Below are 13,876 nucleotides of genomic sequence, written 5' to 3'. Positions count from 1 at the left end.
TGTGGTGTATATATATATACAATGGTATATTATTCAGCCATAAAAAAGAATGAAATATTGCCATTTTCATTCTTTCACATGGATGAACCTAGAGAATATACTAAGTGAAGTAAGTCAGAGAAAGACAAATATTATATATCACTTATATGTGGAATCTAAAAAATAATACAAATGAATCTATATACAAAACAGAAACAGACTCAGAGACATAGAAAACAGACTTATGATTACCAAAGGGGAAAGGGAAGGGGAAAGGGATAAATCAGGAGTATGGGATTAACAGATACAAATTACTATACACAAAATAGATAGGCAATAAGGATTTACTGTATAGCACAAGAAACTATATTCAATATCTTGTAATAACATATTATAGAAAATAATCTGAAATGTATACATATATATATATATACACACACACACACCCACACATACACTTTGCTGTACGCTTGAAACTAACACAATATTGTAAATCAATTCTATTTTAATTAAAAACAGAGTTGTTAGACTGGTAAAGAAAGGGAGGAGTTATTCCAGGCAGAAGGAGTTGCATGTGCAAAGACAAAGGTTAAATAAATACTATTAGAATTCCCTTTTTTTGAGTATTTTCATCAGAAGGTAGGTGGGGTTAGTTATTCAATTGTGGTATATCAGCAAATCTTTGTATCAGCTTGATAGCTGAATAATTTGACTGGTTAGAGAAACCTTGGCTTGTGGTCCTTTTCAATCAGTAGTATAGATAAATTTTCCCACTGCTTTCTGGCTTAAGGTGAGGCAGATCAGAACTCTGGTGACAGGCTCTTTTTCTTTTGCTGATTACTTGCTCTTTCTCTCTGGAACTTGTAAGATTTCACCCTTGATCTTCAGAGTTCATAAACTGTAACAGGATTTGCTTAAATATAGGTCTTTGCTCTTTGAGGCAGTTTAGTCAAGGCTCTGGAGTCAAATCTCTTGGGTTCACTTTTTGACTATACACTTAACCATTTTTCCTCTTCTGAATTAGGGGGGATAATAGTACCTATTTTGTAGGGCTGTTGTAAGGACTCAACGAGTTAATAAATGGAAAGCCCTTAGAACACTGCCTAGCAGAGTGAGAACTTAGTAATTGACATTTATTATTACCATGAATTCTGCCAAGGACTCAGCATGCCCTTTGAAGCTAGTCTTGTCTTTCAGCTCGAGACTCTTCCTGTTTTTTAAATTATTGCCTCTCTTCAATCTGTTCCTTTTTTTTCCTTATTGAACTCCTATTATACACATTAGGTCTACTTCTTCTATCCTCAAAATCTGTTATTTTTACCCTTTCTTTGCCTTTTGGCTCTAAGTTTAAAAATACTTCTTCTGGGCTTCCCTGGTGGCACAGTGGTTGAGAGTCCGCCTGCCGATGCAGGGAACACGGGTTCATACCCCGGTCCAGGAAGATCCCACATGCCGCGGAGCAGCTGGGCCCGTGAGCCATGGCTGCTGAGCCTGCGCGTCCGGAGCCTGTGTTCTGCAACAGGAGAGGCCACAACAGTGAGAGGCCCGCGTACCGCAAAAACAAACAAACAAAAAACCAAGAAACTTCTTCCACTAGATTCTCTAGGCCACAAATTTAAGTCTCCATGTTATCATTTTCCTCCAGTTGACCTATTGTTGTAGTTGGTTCAAAAATAATGGCTTCTGGCGCCAGAGGTTTTTTTATTTTTTTAAATACTGCACTTTCAATCTCACTGTGCTCCTATTATTTTGTTCAAGTTATTGTCTCTCTCCTCCAGCAGCTCTATTTTGCTGGGGGCCTGCCCCAACAGCTTGTTTATATTCCTTTCTTGTTGCTGGCTCCTTAGATATGCAGTTATTTCTTCCATCTATTCCCTGAGCTCAGAGTTGGCAGTCCCAGTGTTGTACTTGACCCTTCTCTACCACGAGAGCTGTGTAGCAGGTGTAAACAGCAAGTTGGCTGTTGGTAGTCATCTGACAAAAAAACAGAGAGAAATCTTTGCTCAAGAGTAGGGAGGACTCAGCCTGCCAGTGTGGCTCTTTTTTGGTTTCCTGGAGGCCAGGCTGATGTCAACATTCCTCTGGGGCAGAAAGACAGTGGAAGGGTGCCAAGTATTTCTGAGTCAGTTTCTTATTCTTTGTCCTAGGCACTCCACCAGCCCTGTTCTTCGAGACTGCAATAGAATCTGAGGTTTCCTTGCATCCAGCTGCTTGGCTCAGTAAATAGGTTGAGTTGAGAGTAGGAGTGAAGACAAATTCAAGTCACCAGATTCCCAAGTGTAGATGACAGATTATATACAGTTCTTACAATTGGCCAGGAAAACCGAAACTATTCTTTGGGAAAATTGGCAAAGAATATGAATAGGCAATTCCTAGAAAAGAAAATGTAAATGGTTAAAAATAATGTGTTAAAAATAACACTGTTGGTGGGAATGTAAACTTGTGCAACCGCTGTAGAAAACAGTATGGAGTTTTCTCAAAAAACTAAAAACAGAATCATATGATCAGAAATTCCACTCCTGGGTATATATATCCAAAAAAACTAAAAATACTAATTTGAAAATATACATGCACCCCAATGTTCATAGCAGCATTATTTATAATTGCCAAGATATGTATGCAACCTAAGTGTCCATCAACAGAATGGATAAAGAAGATGTGGTAAATATATACAATGGAATACCACTCATTCATGAAAAAGAACAAAATTTTGCCATTTACAGCAACATGGATGGACTTGGAGGGCATTATACTAAGTGAAATAAGACAGAGAAAGACAAATACTGTATGATATCACTTACATGTGGAATCTAAAAAATACAACAAACCAGTGAATATAACAAAAAAGAAGCAGACTCACAGATATAGAGAACAAACTAGTAGTTACCAGTGAGGAGAGGGAAGAGGGGGAGGGGCAATATAGGGGTAGGGGATTAAGAGGTACAAACTATTAGGTACAAAACAAGCTACAAGGATATAGTTACAACATGGGGAATATAGCCAATATTTTATAATTATAAATGGAGTATAATCTTAAAAATTGTGAATCACTATATTGTACACCTGTAACTTATATAACATTGTAAGCAACTATACTTCAATAAAAATAAATGCCTCCATTTAAAGCCCATTATATATATATATATATATATATATATATATACACACAATTTTGCAAAGATTACTAGAACTTGCTCACATCTTATCTATTACATTAAAAGTAATGTTATGTAAGTTTAAATAACAGGGGTCTTAAAAAATTATCTTTAGGGAATTCCCTGGTGGTCTAGTCGTTAGGACTCTGCTTCCACTGCAGGGGGCGTGGGTTCCATCCCTGGTCAGGGAATTAAGATCCCTCAGGCCGCAGGCCGTGGCCAAATACAAACAAACAAAAAATTATTTTTAGTCTTTGGTTCTCTAACTTGCAAACAATCATCTCAGGTGATTGTTAAAAATGTAGATTTCTGGCTTTTATAAACAGGAATCCTAAGTTATCCTAATGCGAAAAAGTTTTTAAGTGGTTGGAAATATACCAAAAAATGAACAATTTATATGTTAGTGTGATGGAATGATTGTTTTTTCCAAAGCTTCTAATAACACGGTATATTATTTTTGTAATTAAAAAAATCATTCCAAGAAAAAATTTAGGATAATTTTAATATTTATCCTTTGATATATCTATTTATCATCAAAATTTGTCATACAACTGCAATATGAATGAATCATTTGAATTTTACCAAAATATGAAAAGTTGTGGTGGAGAAAAAGGACTAAATTTTAAAAAATTGTCAGCTGGGAATTTCCTGGCAGTCCAGTGGTTAGGACGCCTCGTTCTCACTGGGTTTGGTCCTTGGTCAGGGAACTAGGGTCCCACCAGCCACGTGGCCAGGCTAAAAAAATAAGAGAAAATAAAAAATAAAATTGTCAACTTCCTAATATTTTCATTTTATAAAGGGAGAAGACAGTTGGAATTCTAGCAAGATTAATTAAACTTTAAATTTAATTAAGTTCAAATGACTAGTTATTTGGGGGAGAGTGAAAACAAGTATAACACTGAACAAACACAGATCTGTTCCTAACTTTTGAACACTTCCTATGTCTAGTTGTTTGTTAACTTCCACAATTACTTCCCAAGCATTAACTAAACATTGTCTTTTGAAACTAAAACTATCCTCTGGGCAGTTATTGGAACTAATGATCATTTACAGTAGATTATTTAATTTTTAAAAGTAAACATTGTCAGAAAAGTCTAAAAAAACCTGTGGTAATGTTCATTTATAACATAGTTTAGATTAGCTATACCTTTTACCTGGAACATTTTTATATGAAGATCTAAAGAAGCCACAATATTTCACTGCTCAAAAATAAGTTTTTCATAGCTGCTGTTAAGAACATATTTTAATATTTCATTGAACAATTTATAAAATGGCAGTATAAATGTCTATAATTATAGCTAGCATTTTTCTTATCAGAGAAATAAACCTCTACATATCAACAGCATTTTGGCTGATTTCCTCAAATTCATTTTTTTTTCTTATGATATAGCTTGGGGAAAATAACCCCACCAAATCCCATAACATCAGAACTTTTTAATGTTATTTTTTAAATTATCAAGTATAAGAATAATTAATAAGCAACTGTATAATTTATTTTGAATGGTTCAAAAACACATTTGACAAGTGAACCCAACTGGCAAGATGACTCTAGAGAGGAAAGTAAATTAGCAAACCAATCTAAAGAAAAAGTAAGTCTCTATATATTTTGTTTAGGTTTTCACATAATAACCATTTGGGGCAAGTCCATACTTGTGTTTTAAGACACTACTGGTCCACACAGCAGAGGCAGAGCTAGGCCCCATCTCAAGCGAGTTAACATGGCAGTTGCTTAGGACAAATGTGATGAAAAACTGAATTAATCATAAACCCGCATTCTTAATTTGTCCCCTACATCTTTTCTACTCTAAAGCACAGCACATGCGCTTTCGTGGAATTTAGGACAACCAATTTAAATTAAGTTTGAGCTGCAGAAGCTGCCTGATTCTGCTTCTCTTATTATCCAAAAAGCTCAGCCCCAATCCTGAAACCTGAAAGCAAATGGAATCCTAAATACAAACCCCATCTTCCATTAATTTACTCTTTTTCACTACTCTTTTCTGTTTTCAATCCGCTATGCCTTGGAAATTATGTCTTAGAAAATTACAAAATGTAAGCAGATTTAATGAATTTGGGAAACATTGAGGAATGAACTCTAAGATCAAACAACAGATTTTTAAGTTGCCAGAGAAGCTGCAGAAAATTTTCCTTTCCACCCAGTCCCAATTTTAAAGTAAAGGTATCAGGAGAGGAGTATCTGCCAGTAAATTCATTTTTATTCAACAAATAATTGTGTGCCTATGTGGCAGGCTCTTTTCTATCTCTAGAGATACAGTGGTGGATTAAACTAAGTTTTATAGTTCATGGAGTTATATTTTAGTGAGGGAGTCAGATAAATAAACTAGGTAGTTTAAAATGTTTGCTTATCTATGCTTCCTAATTTTTCCTATAATATACTGTACTATTTCCATAATTTTCCTATTAAATGTAGTTACAAATGTATGCCTACATACACATACACGGATTTACATTTAACAGATTGGCCAAAACCATGTTGTTGTCCCATAAATTTCCAGTTCCTCAAGGTACTTAAAATGTGCACAGAAATAACATTTGTTAAATATGAGTGTAAAGTATAGACCATTTATAGTCTCAGTATGATTGACATTAAAATGTGCTAATCAAAAATATGATTATCTTCAGTTTTGGATTAAATTTATGTTCATTTTGATTCTTTGTACTAACCAAATTACGTATTAATTAATCTACTTTTCTGAACCAACTAAAAAGTATTTGTAGCATGTTTAGGATTTACCAAGTAGATATGGGAATATGGACCTGAACTCTATCAAAGAGCTTATAATCTAGTTAGAATCATAAAATTATTGGAAAGAACACAGGACTAAATTTAAATTATTTTCTACTTGTGCCATGTCTTATAAAATCCAGAGGAACAGGCGTTCCATGCAAATTAGAGTTACCAAGGAAAAGTTTTATTGTTCAGATGGAATCCTGGCCATTAATGAGAAAAAGTTTCTGTAAATTCGTGAGATAACATGAGTTTCTGTAGAACAGTGAAAACATTCACACAAGAAAGAATAGGTATTAGGAAAATAGGTTAGCTAATTGTGGTGGAGGTCCATTACAGGAGGCCTAAAAAGCCAAGCAGAGTTTAAATCTGATACACAAAAATTGGCTATCACACAATAAGGAAAGTACAGAAACTATGGCTCATCTGTGTGTGGGCGGGGGCGGTTTGAGGGGGTAAAGGTAGGAAAGAAGACAGAGGTGGCTTTCAGTGCCATGGAATGAGGCAAGCAGCCACTAGCTGAGAGAATAGCTAAGAGGCTGTTGCTATCATCCTTAAGTGGGATAATAGTGGCCTGGGCTTGGGAGAGGGAGAACAGGGAGAGCAAAACAGTAATATAGAGCAAAAAACAATAGTCATTTTTTCATGGGAACGAAAATGGAAAATGTTATAGTAGTTGCTGCTCAATAAAGTTTACTTTTTATTACATTTGCGATGACCATAAATTCAGGTAGAAACTGTTTACAGTTAGGAGATAAGGTATTGGTTTTCAAATAAGACAGTGGGATTAAAGATGTACGTTTGAGTCACTTGTTTAAAAAAAATTTATATATACCTAGAGCATGTAATACCTAAGGCATTAAGTATATTCTCTGAAGAAGAGAATACACAGACAAGCAAAGATTAATTTCTCAAAAATTATCCATTATTCAGGCAGAGAAAAGGAAAAGAACTCCAAAGAGTACTTGAGATAAGAGAAAAAGGATAAAAATCACATCAGAGAAGTCAAAGACCATTATAAGAAAAAGACGTGGTGGATGGTGGGATAGGCCACAGGTCAAAAGGAACTCTGGGTATAGGAAAGATCCGTGGATCTGAAAATAAGAAAATTATTGCTTATCTATTACAAATTTAAATTTAAAAGCTGAAACAATTCAACTTCTTAGAAGTTGAAATCAATGACAAAATACTGCTAATACCAACAGCATTTATTAAATACTTAAGGTATGTAAGCACTACTCTAAGAGTTTATATGTATTAACTCATTCAATCCTTAGAACAACACTCAAGTAAAGTTACTATTATTATTTACTACTTAAAGATGACAAAACTGAGGAAGGTTTAGTAAGTTGCCCAATATTGCACAACTGAGCTCGTAGCTATTACACTACATTGCTCTTTAGCAAGATATAGATAGGTATGAGGATGTTCATTGAAAGAGTGCTTGTGGTAGAGAAAAGCCTGGAAACTTAAAAGACCAAAGGCAGACTGACTAAATAAATTATGCTTTGTCTAAACAATGGAATGGATTATGCATATATACATAAAACTTTAACATAATGATGTATATTTATAATACTGAATGGAAATATGTCCACAATATATTTTTTAAAGGAAGTGGAATTTTAAAATTGGGCACACATTTGGTATGTTTATCCAGTCTACTTATCCTCCTCATCCCACCCCCTCTGTGTCTCTATCTAGAGTGCAAGAGACATAAACTCAGGAGAAATGCACGCAAAACTGTTAGCCAAAACTGTTATCACTGAGAGAATAGAGAATTTTTCTGTCTCAGTTATTTCTGTGACAGATTTTATTTCTATAACACAATTTCACAGCAGCAAAGAGAAATGGGTTTTTGTTTTTTTAAAAGAAAAGAAAGAAAATCATAGCTGACTTGGGTCAGTAAATTCCTCTTCTGAGTAATTCGTTGGTATTTTTCTCTGGTTATAAACATCTCCATTTAAAACTCATTCTTAAATGCTCTCAAATCCTCAGCCAGGCCTACCAAGCTGAAACAGTTATTAAGTAATTGCTAGCAAATCAGGCAAAATTAATTTCAACCAAGAATGTCAAAGGTAAAACTTTGGCCTAAATTTGATTTTGTCCCAATTTATAGGGCATCTGTCAACAATCCTCACTTGACATTTATAGACTCAGCCTATTTCACTTAATGTCTAAACTCTTTGCTCCCAGTAAACACACTTTGTAAACACCAGGCCAAATCATTACTTTTCAAAAATAATCTGCAAACTCTGAATAAGAAAAACAGAGCAGGATATTTCACTTTTTGAGAAGTGAGTAGTTTATTCTAAAGTATCAAAACATCACTCATCTTCATGGCTCCATTGGTTTTGCTACTCTAGCCCCCCTACAACCCCCCCCATGCGACCTCAACATCGATGTATGACATAGATTTTCTTTCTAAATGGTAAATTAAAGTTGAGAATGAGAAATGTGTACAATCGTCTGAGATCCTCGAGCTACCAGAAATGTCAAGAGAACCAAGTTTATAAGCCACTGATCTCGAAAATGGAATCAGTTCTGTACCGCACAACCGGGGAAGTGCTCAGGTAGGTGTGCTGATTCACTTCTCTTAAAAGCCTAATATCAGTTTATTTCTTTCACATCCATTTATAGTCTTCTCGAGCCTGCTACCTTAATTTTTAGCTTTTATGAATTGTTCACTTAACAAAATAAAAATGCTTCCAGGCAAACTTAAAATATTATTCAATACTATAATTTCTCTAAGATTACTACGTGAACTTTATACATTGCCTTAGAAAGTATCTCACTCTACTCTCATTTTGCTGAGTTAATCTCCCATTAGTATAGTCACACAACTTTTTAACATGTAGTGAAAATTTTTAGAGTAGAAAACCATTTACGATTCTTTCATCTTTCACAATACTTCTCACTGCATATTGAGAATTGCTATTTTTAAAAAATTAACAATTGAATTACCATTGGGCAAAAGCCTTATTTTAATCACTCCTCTGATCATTCTAGTTTCATAAATCAAGATAATTTCTTTCCCATTTTGATAGATTCCTATCAGAATATCAATTTGCTTGCCTAATTTTCAGTGGCATCAACTGGCATCATAAGTTGGTTTTTTTTTTTTTGCGGTACGCGGGCCTCTCACTGTTGTTGCAGGCTCAGCGGCCGTGGCTCACGGGCCTAGCCGCTCCGCGGGATGTGGGATCTTCCCGGACCGGGGCACGAACCCGTGTCTCCTGCATCGGCTGGCGGACTCTCAACCACTGCGCCACCAGGGAAGCCCCATCATAAGTTTTTCTATGCATTTCTTTGTTACTAATTCTGTGTACACTTTAATACTGCTGAATCAACATGTATACTAGATACATAATATCATGGGTAACGCTTCATCTCTAGCTTTTCTTAAAACCACTTTTCAAAAACAGGATTAAACTTCTACAATGAAGTGGATATAAATCCAGTGGATTACATTTCTCTACTTTTTGAGCAACTTGCCTACTCTTCCAGTATTTCCCTATCAACATAGACTTATGAATGATGATTTCCTCATTCTATGAAAATTACAGTACATTCATTCCTGAGACTAAAATATTATGTTTTTTTCAATGCTGCTTTTCAAATACTCTTAATTTTAGTTCAGAAATTACAATCACATTCTGTAACTCTGCCTTTGATGCCCTTTTAATTTTATCCAAGAAGTTAAAACCTACACCTGTATTTTATGATCCAATTCCAGTTTTCTCAATCTTCTAAGCATAGTTTATTTCTATTTTGTTAACGAAATAACCTAATTTCAGGTTCCCTTTAAAAAATATTAAATAATCTCCTAATCATCTTTCTCACCAAAATTGTACATTTATTTAATCTTTTTTCTCCCTACTCTTGTGCAAACTATACATTGGCCATTTTTACTGAAATTCTGAAGCAATTAAAAAATATCATGACCTGAAATTTTTGAAAGATGATGTCAGCAACCTTTGATAGTGAAATAATCAAGTCTAAAGGATAAATGTAAAGAAGTTATAAATGTGTAAAGATATTTAAGTAAAATTGTATTTATGTTAGTTTCTCATAAAGCAAAAACTGGAAACTATATGAATGCACAACAATAAAGGCCTGGTTAAAAAGCATATATCTAGGGCTTCCCTGGTGGTGCAGTGGTTAAGAATCCGCCTGCCAGTGCAGGCGACATGGGTTAAATCCCTGGTCCGGTTAGATCCCACATGCTGCGGAGCAGCTAAGCCTGTGCGCCACAACTACTGAGCCTGTGCTCTAGAGCCGGCGTGCCACAACTACTGAAGCCCACGTGCCTAGAGCCCGTGCTCCGCAACAAGGGAAGCCACCGCAAGGAGAAGCCCGCGCACCGCAACGAAGAGTAGCCCCCGCTCGCCGCAACTAGAGAAAGCCCAGGCACAGCAACGAAGACCAAGCACAGCCAAAAAAAAAAAAAATTATTTAAAAAACAAAGCATATATCTAAAATGAACTACTTTGGCATATTTAAAAGTGATTTTGTATAATAAACAACACAAAATATGCTATCATGTAAAAAACTTAAGTTACAAAAAAGTTTAAAGATTTTATAGATAGCTACATCTAGAAAGGCTAAGTGGTGAAAGTGGGAATACGGATGTTTCTTCTCTTTATGCTTACATTTTTCTAATTTTTCTGCAATAAACATATATTACTCTTTCAAATAATATTTTCCTTTATCAGTGCAAATGTAAAAATGTAAAACGTGTAAGTTTTATAGAAAGCTCATTATAAGTTCTGTAATTCTTGTTAAAACATTAACTATAAAAACCTCACTTCAGTAAAAAGATTTAAAAAGAATGCTAAGAATTATACTGTCATACAATTCACAATGAAATAACAATGGATAGGGACTGATTAAAACTCTAATATGTACTTTGAAAACAGATTTCACATGGTTTAGATAATTCCATGCAAACACCCAAATCAATTTTATTTTTCATTAATTCTTTTGAATGAAAACATGGTTTTCATTTCCCATGTAACACTGCTTTAAATACCTACTTAAAAGATGAGAAGTTGGAATTTTGAAAGTGGAGGTTTAAATAGGTAGACATAGCTAACAAATTATCTTCATGAAAAGCAAAGAAAAAATTCAGGTAAAAATTATTAAACTCCAGAAGAATCAGTAAGACTGAGACATGAATCTTCTTCCTCTATGGTAGACATGCTCCAAAACTGAAACTTTGGCTCTATTTTAATGGGTTAAGTCCTACTTTGAAATGTTAAGTACTACCTCCAGAATGTTTATTAAATAATCTAATAGATACTTAAATTTTAAAACTTTTTCCCTAACTTTGTAAGTTCCTAAGTACATTTATTTAAAGGCTTATCAAGAAAGCATGCACTATGTTCTCTGGAATTTGTTTTATATAGTTTGAAATGTTTGGTTTATATTTCACTTTTTATCTCCTCCAGACATATGTTTGTGATGACATTTTCCAAAGTGGTATCACCTAAAGTAAAGAATTAAGTCCAAATTCTATATAGAACACTGCCATTAAGGTTTCAGTAGACAAGATTGCAATAAAGATTATATTGGAATTCCCTCCTTGTGCTGTGACAGAAATGCAAAGAAAGTTGAAGGGGAAAAAAACCTGAAGAGCAAGCTCTGGATCAAGATGCTGTTACTTTAGCTGGTAAATGAAGTCTGGAGGAAGGCTCCTATAATCTAATAAACACATGCCCATTCTTAATAATGGATCCTAATATACCGGTCTGATTTTGTCCAGGCTTTGTGTAACAGGTTAGTGGGGATGTCAGATTATTGAAAGCTGTGACATGTAAAAAATAACAGGAAAATAAAAACTTTCCTAATACTGCTTCTCAAAGAAGTCGAACTCCTAACAGCCCTTTCCCAATCACTCCCTAAACCTAAAGGAAGACAGGACAGGGACAAGACCATTGCTCTATCCTCCTTCCCACATTCCCTCATCATCTCACAATATGCACACAATACTCTAAGGATGGACTTTCAAATTGCTACAGTTGAGATACATTGCTGGATAGGAGGGCATGCATGTTCGAAAACCAGATTTTATGAAGTATTTACCTGACCATTGAGAAAACTAGTTTAAAAATATTTAATGTTAAATAAGTAGTACAAATATAATCCTTACACATAAGACTCACTTCAAAGGGAGCTCTCTATCATTCTTGAAAGATGGCTTCATGATTTTGATGCCTACTATTTTCAGTGACACTGAATAGCTCAAGAAAATCTGTACTGTGAATCAAGATTTTCCTTCAAAAATATAGGCAAATCAACTTAAGGGAAAAAATATATAACTAGCAACAGAAATATACACTTATAAAATCTACTTAAAACTATTATTATTACATATGGGTATTCAAGTCTCCTCATGTATTTCTAATGTTGAGTTGCAAGAATATAAAAAGTTCAAGACATGTATGAGAAAAATAATTTGCAAACGTAATACTTAAGTGGGAAATTATAGAGTTGATCAACTATATGAAAATCTAAGCACAAAACATTTGAAAGAAAATTATTTAAAGCAACTCATGAACACCAAAGTAACAAATGAAAGTATTGGTCTTTCACCTCAGAGAGCATATTTATCATTCCTTCCAGTCTGATACTGAGAAAAACAACATAAACAATAAAGATAACATACTATTTAAATGCTATATTAAAATTACCTGAACTTATAAATAGCAAATCATGCTAAAGTTAAGTTTCCCTTAAGTCCCCTAATGTATAATGTTCCTGCAAATAAGAAAAAACAAAACAGAAAAATGGAATAAGGAGATCAAGTCTCAGAAAAAGAAATCTAAAGGGACTTTAAATGTATAAAAACAGGTTCAATCTCATACATAAGAGAAATGTAAATCACAACCATACTGATATTATAATTGTTTACCTATGAATACTGGCAAAAATTTTAAAGTATAATAATATATTGAATTAACAAGTTGTGAGGAAGTGTACCTTCAATATCAAGGATTATTAATGGGATTTCAAATTATTACAACCTCTGTGGAAGGCAATTTGGTTAAAAAAAATCCCTCATACTCTTTGATCCAGCAATTCCTCATCTAGGAATAACCTAGATATATTTACAGATGGAAATGACATGTACACATATATTCAATGCAGTAATGTTTGTAATAAAACAAGTTTGGGAGGAGCCTAAATGTCCTTCAGCAGAAGACAGATTAAACAAAATAAGGAATAAGTACTTGTAAAAAAAAAAAATACACACTCTCTAAAATTTACTTTGTTAAGCAAAAAAGAAAAACAGCAAGGTATAAAACAAAACCTAAGAGGCAATTGTTCATGTAAAAGGAGAGGAAAAAAATAAGCTGAACATTTTCCACTGGGGAGGGGAATTGGGTGACTCAAGGATGGATAGATGAAAAACTTTTCCCTGTAGGTCCCTTTCATATCTTGGGTTTTTGAACCATATTTTAAAATATACAAATATGTATTTTAAAACTCTTTAGATAATATATAACCTTTTGGGGCTTCTCTCATGTTTAAACGTATTTCTGTATTTAACCATCAATTCTTAAAAAAATCCAAATACTTTAAAAATGTATACAAGTCATAGAACATGTATTATGCATACAGATATTAAGATGTATAATATTGTTAAACTATTTAATTCACAGTATTTTTTAAGGCAAAGGATTTTTGCAACATCTAAATACCTAGTAGAGTTTAAGCATTTACAAAAGAAACAGTCAACCATAACACAAACTGATAAAACAAAGTACAGAAGTACTACCATAAAATTTTAACTTACTTAGATAATTTTCAAACCTAAAAATGGATGTTAACTAATGGAACAAGACATTGATGTCACTCAAGACTACTTAAAGTGTTTTATAAAGTATTTATAACGTTTAATAATAAGATTATTAAAGTAATATAGATGGGTAAAAATCTGAAAGTCAACATTTACTTTAACAAACTGTTGCATGCTGGGAAGACTGGACAGCTA

The 13,876-nt window shown here is 33.9% G+C and overlaps 1 protein-coding gene across 2 annotated transcripts in view; it reads right to left on the bottom strand.

Annotated features, from left to right (window-relative positions):
- CSTF3 (cleavage stimulation factor subunit 3) overlaps positions 1-13,876 on the bottom strand; it is a 70,207-nt gene that overhangs the window by 22,228 nt on the left and 34,103 nt on the right. The window lies entirely within an intron of this gene.

This window comes from Aethalodelphis obliquidens, unplaced genomic scaffold, assembly GCF_003676395.1.
Source record: "Aethalodelphis obliquidens isolate GAN/ISIS:26980383/991018 unplaced genomic scaffold, ASM367639v1 scaffold14, whole genome shotgun sequence".
Taxonomy (NCBI): domain Eukaryota; kingdom Metazoa; phylum Chordata; class Mammalia; order Artiodactyla; family Delphinidae; genus Aethalodelphis; species Aethalodelphis obliquidens.
This window is presented reverse-complemented; position numbering and strand designations above follow the sequence as displayed.